We start from the raw sequence: 11,107 nt of genomic DNA on the forward strand, positions 1-11,107 counted from the left end.
TGAAGCCATTGTTTGGATTCTCCAGCAATGCAAGATGTCTTGGCGTGACGTCACGAACTGGGGGCGGGACTTTCTGAAAATGCCCAATTCGCAGCTCAATTTTTTGCAGATTTTGGACACTTTAAGTCATTTTTATTGGTGTTTTGCATTTGAATAAAAATATCATACTGCATGTTTTGGGTATTTTAGATGCTATAAAACGTTTTTCTGATGTCAGTTAAAAAACAAAAAAGTGACGTCGGTTGCCCTTTAATTAAGAGTACACATTAAAGAAATAAAAAACAAATAAATAAATCTAACCCAGAACACACGCACATCCACATGCAAGCATACCCGCACACTGATTAAGTGGGGCTTGTTGAAGATGAATCTGTAGCGACTGCAACTTTGTCAGGCTGTCAGCATCAAGGCAGATTCATTTTCACCGATTGCACTGCCTAAGGAACATCGGCCACCGCCTGTCTAGAGTTTGGACACTTGCGGGTCGTTGGCTGAGTAATTGCACTTCCAAACCGAGAGCCCTGGGCAAATAGGCGAGGAGGCTAGCTGTTAGCCACTCGCCTTGGATGACTGATGAGAATGGCTGTTGCGAGTCAGCGCATCTGCCATTAACTGGATGGATTAGTGGAACTGACGGCTCGTCGTTGCTGCATATTTACCAAGTCTGGAAGGTTTTGTCAGTAAATGAGAGAGGCAGTATGGTCTGATGGATGTCACTTTCTAGCGCTTGACTCATGTAGATGGGCAGAGGTGGTCTTTTCATCATATACAGTAAAGTCTCGTTATATTGATATTCTCGGGAGTCGGAAAAAATATCGATATAACCGGACTATCGATATATCCGATCCTGCGGCATGTAAATTTTCTCCTTACGTTCATAGAAATAGTATCGTAATAAGCAGTACTATCGATATAACCGATATCGATATAACAATACTTTACTGTATATTTTTTTTACAAAATATATTCTTTGTAGATTAAGAAGTGAGGCACATTTCCAATAAAATTGGATATTTTAACATCCTAATATGCCCTTTCATAGCCTTCGGGTTTAGAATACATTAATTTAATCAAAGTTCACTTAGATAGCACTTTTCATACTTAAAAATGCAACTCAAAGTGCTGTGCAATATAAGATTCAAAATTACAACATAAAAGAGGACCAGCTCCCAATATACACAGATTTATATCCCCACAAGCAGGCCTTGCGTGAGAGTAAACACACCCACACACACACTCCCTGATGACACTGATATTAAAAAGTGGCAAGGCACAGAGAAAACATATGAGTGGGAAAAAGGTACCCAAGGGGAGCTAATCTACATTGAGTGACAGCTGAGCACTGATCTTTTCAATAAATTATGGCATTGAGGCTAGATGTGAGTTTGAGTGGTCGGTGTAGGTAGCCAGCTAACCACATGCTGTAGTGTCAGAGATCCTCCAAGTAATAGTGACTATAAGTAAGAGGCAGTTACACTGGATAACCATCAATATCAACGAGTGTCCATATTGTGATATAAAGGTGGCAATAGTCACCAGGGACAATTTTAGACACACTCAAAAAAAAAAAAAAAAAACGGAAAAAAAAATGAAATTGTGACAAGTAATTTGAAGTTTTATATTTAAAAAAGGACTTTGTAGTTCAAGGGTGTTAAACTTATTTGTTGCTGCAGGCCACATTGTAGTTCCGGTTTCCTCTCGGGGGTGATATGAATTTGGGGAAGCCATTAGAATGTTTCATCTCATTAGAATGTTTCACAACGAATTGATGATGACTAGTTTTCAAATCTGAAGTCAACAATAATAACTGTTATCGTGGTTTACATACAACAATTTCATATTTTGGTTCGGACTTTAGCAAGCATTATGGAATTTCATAAGTTTGATTTCCTTTCAAGGCCGAATAAAATGATGTGGCAGGCCAGATTTGGCCCCCGGGCCTTGACTTTGACACCACCTATTTGAAAGCTCAAATTCCACACTAGAATGAATGAATAAGTAAAGCTTCCCGTTTCTTTTGGGGATGGTTTTAGGAAGACAGGAATAATAATAATGGCTTGAATAACAAATTACGATTACCGTAGCTCAAGACTCAAGAGTACACATTCAAGAAGGAATGTAAAAAAAAAACAACAATTGACAATTGTAGACCACAATAACAGTATTGTGGTTTTCATACGGAAAAATTGACTTTATGGTTCAGACTTTAGCAAGCATCATGGAACTTGAAATGCTTAAATTGCTTTCCTGGGCAGAATAAAATAATGTGGCGGGCCAGATTTGGCCCCCGGGGCCTTGACTTTGACACCAGTGCTGTTGTTTTACAGCAATTCCTCAAGTCACTTTAGCACACTTTTAATGGGTCATGCCTTGACTACTTGTAGTGTTACATTTTCATGAATGAACTCTTTATTTTATCTAGTACTCGTTTCATCCAGCAAAACAGAACACAAACAAATATTTTCCAACAAAGATTTCTGTTTGACTGTGTCAAAAACCAACTTTCAGAGAAGGCATTCCTGCATTTGCCGGGCGTATCTGGAAACACACATCATAGTTTGCGGCGTTGACTCCTTGCTTATTTAAAGAAGATGTAACAAAACAAACTGTTTCTAAATGTTGTAGACTTTCAAGAGTGAGCAGGCTGTAAGAGATTGCCGCCTCGTAGAACGACAAACACAGTTCAGTCTTGTGTAGAATTGGTCATTGACAATGACAGTAAAAATGTGTTGTTTTATAGACAAGCACACATTCCAGGGTCGGTTCTCACCAGAGAGACAGTTTCAGGATGCATTACTTTCAAATGAAGCCAGATCTAGCTTCTGTCCCCAGGGATCGGGACAACTTGTCCCGCAAAGACAAACTCTAGCTTGGGGGGCTTGAAAGGTCCAACACATTGTTGAAAGCTTTGAGATTAGGCGACCCTCAATTGCTGCCAGGCTTTGATACGACTGCCGCAGAAATTACGGCAAGCTCGATGAATGGATGTTGGCTCTGCATCTCTGGGGAAGCAACGTGAGGCTGGGAAACGGCAGGCTATACCGCCTGAACATTGTCGAAAACCTTGTCAACAACCAACGAAAGAGCTTGTAGCTGCAAGGTTGCTTATAGCCCCTCGGTGATGCCTCCGCTTCCAGGCAATTACATCATCGCTGTGCTTCTGCGGTCAGGTACACTGTGAACCATTTGGGTCTAATTTATTTCAGAGCGAAGCCTTTCACAGTATCCTCACCTATTCTTACAGAGAGGTGCCTTTTTTTTTGCTTTTGTCTTTTTCTTTCCCTTTTTTCATTCCCTAATGATAATGATGACTCTTAAAACTCCCTTGTACTCTTTCATTTCATGTTCTTCATCTTTTGAGTCATAAAATATAACACTATCAAGTGTGCACACAAAATAATCTCTCAGCTGGAACCCATTTGTCCCTGGCATGGATAAAACTGACACTCATTTCACTTTTATTGGGGAGAAGAGACTATTATCTCAATTGAACCTGAAGGAAATGCAGCGGAGCTCAAATTATCAAGGATGCCTGTATGATCAGGTGGTGTAGCAAAGGGTGCATTTTAGAGCATTGCGACATTATAGATGAGAAGGACGTGTTGTTTGGAGCAGCATTCGACAACACCTTAAAGCACTCCACTTGAGTTAAGCGTAAATGTCTTAAACATACTACATATTACATGACACAAAGGTGATGCCGGGGAGAGAACTTGATTCAATTATTTGTACCTTCATCTTTTTAAACTATGTTTCCCTTTCTCGGCTAGCGCTGCTCATCACTTATTTACGCACAGCCTGCGATGAACATGACACGCAAGTACGCATCTTGTCACTTAGGGATTTTGCTCACAGCGCCCAAAACTGTCGACGAGAGTTGGACAGAAATTGACAAACACTCCCTCGAATAATTACTACACAAAAGCAAGCTTTTACGTGCCTGTCTAAGAAAGGCAAATAAAAACAAAGAAAATATCCCTCATGCTGTGCTTGATTTCCTCCAAGCGACTTCATTATGTGCCACTCGAAGAGACAAATATGCGTCACTGGCTCCAGCTGTTGCTTTTTACAGACAGACAGACAGATGGATACACATCAAATCCAGCAGACATTTAAACAGCTTCTTCCCTCAAGCCATTAGCTCTTTAAACAGTCACCCAAATAGAACTGTATAGTGCCTCTTTGCACCTTTTTGATGATGATACTAGTGCAGCGTGTTCTACCGGAAACACATTCCTTGTGTGTTCTACATACTTGGCAATAAAGATGATTCTGATAGGTAGGTAGGTAGATAGATGATGATGATATGGATGATCAAAAAGGGACAGAGGTAGATGATGAGTTCAGGGGTCACTCCTAAAGATCTGTGGTGGCATCAGCCATCCACTATGGCATTGTCTGCTGGTCAGGCAGCATCACCACCCGGGACAGAAAAAGACTGGAGCGCTTTGTCAAGCGGGCCAGTTCTGTCGTGGGCTGCTCGCTGGACTCTCTAGAGGAGGTGGGCAACAGACGGACGCTAGCTAAACTAAAAGCTATGACGGACAGCCCCTCCCACCCCCTCCTGCCCATCCTGACAGCTCTGGGTAGCTCCTTTAGCCAGAGACTATTACACCCGCGCTGCAAGAAGGAGAGGTACCGCCGCTCGTTCCTACCGACTGCTGTCAGGCTTCACAATTCCCAATGATCACATGTGAAAAAAAAAAAAAAAAAAAACTGGACACTTGTAAATATGGGTTGTTGCAATATATCTAAATGCATTTCTTGATTCTGCACTATGTACAGTCTTGTTTATAGAACGGTTTTTGCACATCTACATTTGCACAGTATACAGTTGACATTTTTATTTTGTTATGCTTAGAATATCTTGTTTTCTATCCTTTCACTCCCACCCCAACCCCATCCCTCTTCAATTGCTGCTGTGGACTGCAAATTTCCCCATTGCGGGACGAATAAAGGTATTCTGATTCTGATTCTGATTCTGATGATGATAGGTAGATGATGATGATGGGTGGATGATGATGGATGGATGATAGGCAGATAATGGGTGGATGGATGGATAGATGGACAGATGGATAGATGGATAGATAGATCAAAAAATCTCAAACACAACTCGGACTTTTTTTCCTTCAGTTTCACCTGAGAATGCAATCATTCAATTTGCATGTTGTTTCTCTTGAACAAGAGAACAGCAAGCTTTTCTGATGTCATTCCAGCAGGCCTAAAAATGTGAAAGCCCAACAGGCACCTTCCAATAGCCATCTGCTCCTCTCGCTTAACAAGAGTCATGTAAACTGCAAGCGTCCCCTTCAGGGCGGGAAAATCACACATGGACATTCAAGATGTAAACACATAAAACAAGGCCCGAAGACAGGAAAAAAAATCATGTGGAATGATAAAAATGGCACCAGGTGTGAACCAGAGTGACAAATATGATCAAAGATGGAAAAAAAACACTAATGATGTTACATATTCATTCATTGAAAATTCTAATTGTCATGCATGTGACAGTGGCGTTTAAATACACTGCAGACTGCCAGCGTTGGCATGTACAGTCGGCCTACACTCTTCTCATTCTGCAAAATTCAAAGGCAAAACTTCTCACTTTGGCAATACTGTTGTCATGGCAATGCAGGCCTTCATCTGTAAGAGTTCTCTCATGCCAGCCGAAGACAATCACGTGAAGAGCTGACACTGTTAAATGTACTGATGTTAGAATGATGAAGTGGAACCTCTTTTGATCACAGTGACAAGAACAGTTCTCTTTCCCACTCCGTAACCAGGTTGGTGGAATACAGCCAGAACATTGATGATTTTCATGAAGAAGCCATGTGAAATGTGTGAAACAAACATCTACACATCCACTGCAATGGAGAAAGACCAAATCATTCAGTTTTTCATTTGTATGCTACATCATTAACCATTTTAACTCATTCACTGCCATACCCAAATGTATTCGGGTATTGAAAAGCATGACGTGGAGCGCCATTGCCGAATTTGTTTGAGTTTTGGTTTTTCTTGCGGGGGAGGATACGATAAAGAGCTGGTCAGACCTCTGCCAATGTTTTCCCTCCCACGAGGGGGCATCATTTGCCTTTTGTACAGGTGACCCCATTTCAACTTCAGATAACTGCAGACACATAGCATTTAGGAATTAACTCATTTTTCTGATGAAGGAAGAGAGTTGAAGGTTTCTTACGATGCATTGAATATTTATGTAGTCCTAAAACTCAAAATTCTATGGGTACTGCAATTTGAGTAAAAATTACAAAAACCCTGGCACTGGAGTGGACACATTTATGCACATCGTCTGGCAGTGAATGAGTTAAATACTCATCTTGGACTTTTTTGGTGTATTTTAATCTATTCTTGGTGTTCGGTGGCAAATGTCTGATGACCTTGACTTATAACAGGTTCTCGTGATTTCACAACTTTGGTCAAAGGCACCCAAGCTAAAAAAAACCATTTGGGTTCTAAGGGCTTATCGAACAACTTCAATATGTTTCTTGCATTTTGCTGAGTTGCAACTGCACGGAAAACAAAGACGATGAATATAACTATGAAACATATAGGGCACCTTGTGCTATTTATGCCTACCGTAGATCATCCTCCACCCGAACAGTAATTTGACAGTGTTGCTGACCAGCAGAACACAGCAGGTCTCATTTGTAATTTGGAAATTTTGCAGCTCCTCTCACAGAAGCTGCCGCAAGCTTGTTTGATATGCCTGAAATGATTTACTTATGACTCATGTTGTTTTGTAATGTTTCCAAAAACATGTCCAGGGGTCATTTGCATCAAACATTCAAATTTCACATCATTGCATTGTCAAAATGTGAGTATGCTTTGCAAAATAACTCCCCAGGCCCAATCTGACGACACTGCTCATTTTTGATGCATTTGTAGTCGTACTTTTATGCAGTAATATAACACTATCCATCCATCATCTTCTGTTATTCTAAAGTACAGTGATCCCTTGGCTTACAAACTTAATTGGTTCCCAGACAGAGTGTCTAAGGCAAAAAGTGTGTACCCCAAAAATTAATTTCCCATAGGAAACCATTAAAATGAGAATAATCCGTTCCCAGGTCCCGATAAAACATAATTTTCTAAGACTTAAAACTACACAAAATATACCTTATTTTATGTATAATAAATGTGCTATCGTATTATAATTAAACAAATAAACTTTACTGTATAATAAAGTTGTTTTATTTACCTTTGTGATGGTCGTTGATGGCTTGATGAAATGGAGTGGCCGGTTTCCTCAGCAGTAAACACTTGATGAGGAACGTAGCCTTCTTTCAGCATCTTGAGGAATGATCCCTTGTAGATGCTTTCTCTGTGGTTGGTTTATCTAGTTCCTCATCAATTGTGTTCTCTTTAGCTGGGTTGATAGTTTTTTGCATCAAGTGTACAGATGGCTTGTGCGGGTTGTTTGTGGAGCCTGATTGATGGGATATTTTAACCTTGCAGTCCACACTCCGCCTTTGAATTATCAAAGTTGAAACTCTCTCACTGTCGTCTGCCTGTCTCTAATTTTTAAACCACCTCCCCTCATTGCTGCGTTCTTGACCAATCACGTGGCTTTAACCAAAGACTGGGGGCGGGGAATAGAGGACAAAAAAAAACTCAGCAGCCATTTTCTTTTTGGAGAACGGCTTCACTCTCTCTCTATCTGTAAACGCCACCGAAAAAAGTTTGTATGCCAAGGTAAAATCTTCATAAATTTAATGTTCGTAAACCGAAAAGTTTGTAAGCCAAGGGTTTCGTAAACCGACGCATCACTGTACGAGCATTGGGGTAAAGAGCTTCAGCGATGGAAGCCCAGCTCCCAGTCTCCCCAACCACTTCAACCAGCCGACATTTGTTGTACATGGATCAACCAGCCCGGAGTTTGTACCTCATAATTCCGAAGCACCTTCGATAAGACATAAACATTTGGAAACTCCAACGCACCCTTGAAAAACCTGCCCAAGGATGTAGAATTGGCGGCTAAATGTCAATTCACTACATGTCTGGGTCACATTTTTGTGATCGGCTGGTTCAAGTTGAGTGTGTTCACATTGTGACTAATTTAAAATAATAATTCAAAAAGCAGCTAATTATATTTGCATTTCAAGTAGTGTCTCCCCACGGTCTTATTATTTACCACTGATTGAAAATTACACTTTGGGAGGAAATGAGATGCCACTTGCAATGATGCTGCCACTTATCCTTTTGAAGCACTGCGTGTTGCTCTGCCAATGGCACATTATTTTGGAATACATGATTGTATATTGCAATGCCCGATTGTATCTAAGACAGGAATCCATTTCGCCGTACCGTGTACGGCTGTACGCTGTGGCTAACAATGTGTCACAACAAAGCATTTGGTGGTGAGGCTTGAAGAGGTTGTTGTAAAGCCCAGGGTGCACATTACTGCAACCATCGGCTCCCTCATCTTTGCCCAAGAGTTATGGTGACATGAAAGCACCTCTGCTGTTCTGTCAAGTTCTGCATGCAAACATTCCTAAATAAGGCCAGTAGATTTCTCTGGATAATTTCAAGAAAAGAATGAATTCACTTAATTAATGAGAGTATGGCTGAGCCCAATGGCCTTTCTTCCAGCAGCAGATCCAACGCAATTCTAGCGAATGCTGTTGACCTTACCACAACCCTAAAACCAAGCAAGACTCCATCAAAAGCCTATGAACTTTAATGTTATTTTGGGGAGTCGTTTGCTGAAATGTGGCGTGTTTCTCTACTCTGAATTGTGTCTATTTATCAAAATGCAGATAAAAGACAGTATGTACTATGTCTCAACCAGATAGATCAGATTTTTTTACCCTAGATCACGATTTGCAATGTGGTGGACCCTAAAAATGCAGGCAGGAGGGTGTATTTGACAAATTGTATTAACTAAAGTCAGCAGGAATAAAATATCAAACAGTAAAGTCATCAGAACAGAATGGTCCAAAGTAGCAAACAAAACCATGAGTAAAACATGACAAGACAAAACAAAGCTGACAGGGTAAAACAAACAATGACCTGACCCTGAATGGTCGTGCCGGGAGTCCTTTTAACTGCCACTGACTAAAACGACAAACACCTGTGCAGCTGCAAGTGGGCCCTATTGTGCCACCCGTTGGTCGCAAATTGAAACATGAACACTTGTTAAGCAACCGACCTCCTATGATTGACTCGTAACTGCTTGTGCACATAAACACGCACACACACGTGCCATGATAAGCAACAGGACGAAAGGAGAAATGTCAATACAAGAGCTTGTACGTTTTGGAAAAAAAATCAGTGCCTACCTGAGTCAAGACCTGTTACGGCGGCATGGGACTCACTTTGGCAACGTCTTCAATGCAACAACGTCCATTTAAAAAAATTCTGCTGGCAATCTTCAGATCCCCATTCTTTGCCAGTGCGATCTGTGATGTGTACATCAAATTAACATAGAATGAGAATAATAAATATGAAAAAGATGTTTGGCAACAGCTCTAATCAGAAAATGCAAGTGCAGACTGCTAACAGCTAGCAACTTCCGGTGATGCAGGTCACGCACAATCGTAGGTAAAATGGGATTTGCTTTGTTATATTAATGTAGTAGGATACTTATTTTGGGAAAGTAAAACTAAAGGTATGCATATAATTGGATTTTGGATTTGCCTTTATTAGTCTCGCAGTGGAGAAATTTAAATTTCAGAGCAGCAAAGTGATGACAGGAATGAAAGTAGAAAAACAAAACACATGAGCTGCTGGAAAGGCAGCCACTCTCGCGGCGTCGTCATGAAGTCAAAAGAACAAAAACATAATGATAAATAATAATAATGCATTGTGCACTAACGTAAAAATCTAAATTATTAACATGCCTATGACCATGCTTGACTTGGGTCCAGTTCACGGGCTACTGAGTACCCCTGATCTGATGTAGATGATTATCAAGCAGTTAGACACTGAGACTGTCAGAAGAGTGTTGAGAGAACTGAAGGAAGCCAGTGAAGTGCGTCACGGAGACAGAGCCGCAGTCTAAGTATGCGGAGGCTGATTGTGAAACGCAAGCAGAGTTGCCACACACAAACGCAATAATAAAGATAAGTGTATCCACAAGCACTGGCCCTTCAGGTTTGAGATGTAGGAGGTTGGGGATTGGTCTGCGTAATGTTTGTGTGTGTGTGGGTCTTATATCTTATTCAAATAACATGAAATTGAGGTTTATTTAACTTAGACAATCGGTGAATTAGCCTTGGGAAAATGTGACACAGATAAGATGTCTAAGCAAAGCTAAATTTGCAATAGTTTTTTCTGTTAAGTGTTTTGAATACTTTGAAGAATTAAGTCACTTTTCAAAAAGAATAATACGGTTTTCAATTCCCGTCTTTGCCAAGTAGAGATGTTGCTCCGGTATTATAATTTGTGACTAGGAACTATCAGATGCTAATTGTGGAGCAGTTGTCCAGGCACATCACTCACCTCTTCTCACACAAAGAATGAAACCAATTGTGACGGATCACTTTGTAGACATGCTTATAAATTGTGAATGGGAAATATTGGAAATTGTACCTTGGCTTTCAATGTATCTGTTGTGACACAGGTTGACTAACCTATCTGGAACACCTTGTGCCATTTCGTCTGAGTAAGCTCTTAGTCGTACAGCAGTGGTCCATCGATGAAAAGGTTTCTTCAGCCGTCATCTGTATTTCTTTGAAGGTGCCGAATGTTTCGCTTCTCATCCAAGAGGCTTCGTCAGCTAACTAAAATTTTGCTGGTAGCTTTGGCCCTATATATACAGTATATCCTATATAAACAGTATATCCTTACTGTCCAGAGGTGACCTTAGGTCCCTGCTCTAAGGTTGGGGGGAACAGAGGACTTATAAATGAAAAGTATTATTATTATTCCCTGAGGCTACACCACCATGGCGTGGGTGAAATCCCTTCACTAACAATTTTTGTTACGATGTGTGGTATTTTGTGTGTAGTTTGTCCTGTTTTTCCACAATAAGGATGATGAGTGTTTGGCAGTCATTCTGCCAATCACTTTCCACCCCCGCGTGTGACAGTCTGTGGTCCGGGCGTGAAACGAAGCACTACATTCTACTGCACTCTGACCTGAGGCT

At 40.8% G+C, this 11,107-nt stretch overlaps 1 protein-coding gene across 1 annotated transcript in view; it reads right to left on the reverse strand.

Annotated features, from left to right (window-relative positions):
* Positions 1-9,419, reverse strand: part of agmat (agmatinase (putative)) — a 35,283-nt gene extending 25,864 nt beyond the window's left edge. The window contains exon 1 of the mRNA XM_088994200.1: positions 9,300-9,419. The gene's annotated coding sequence lies outside the window, so the exon portion shown is untranslated. The remainder of the gene's footprint in view (positions 1-9,299) is intronic.
* Between the last annotated feature and the right edge of the window lie 1,688 nt (positions 9,420-11,107).

This window comes from Hippocampus bargibanti, linkage group LG01 (genome assembly GCF_051943395.1).
Source record: "Hippocampus bargibanti isolate YZ-2025 linkage group LG01, ASM5194339v1, whole genome shotgun sequence".
Taxonomy (NCBI): Eukaryota; Metazoa; Chordata; class Actinopteri; order Syngnathiformes; family Syngnathidae; genus Hippocampus; species Hippocampus bargibanti.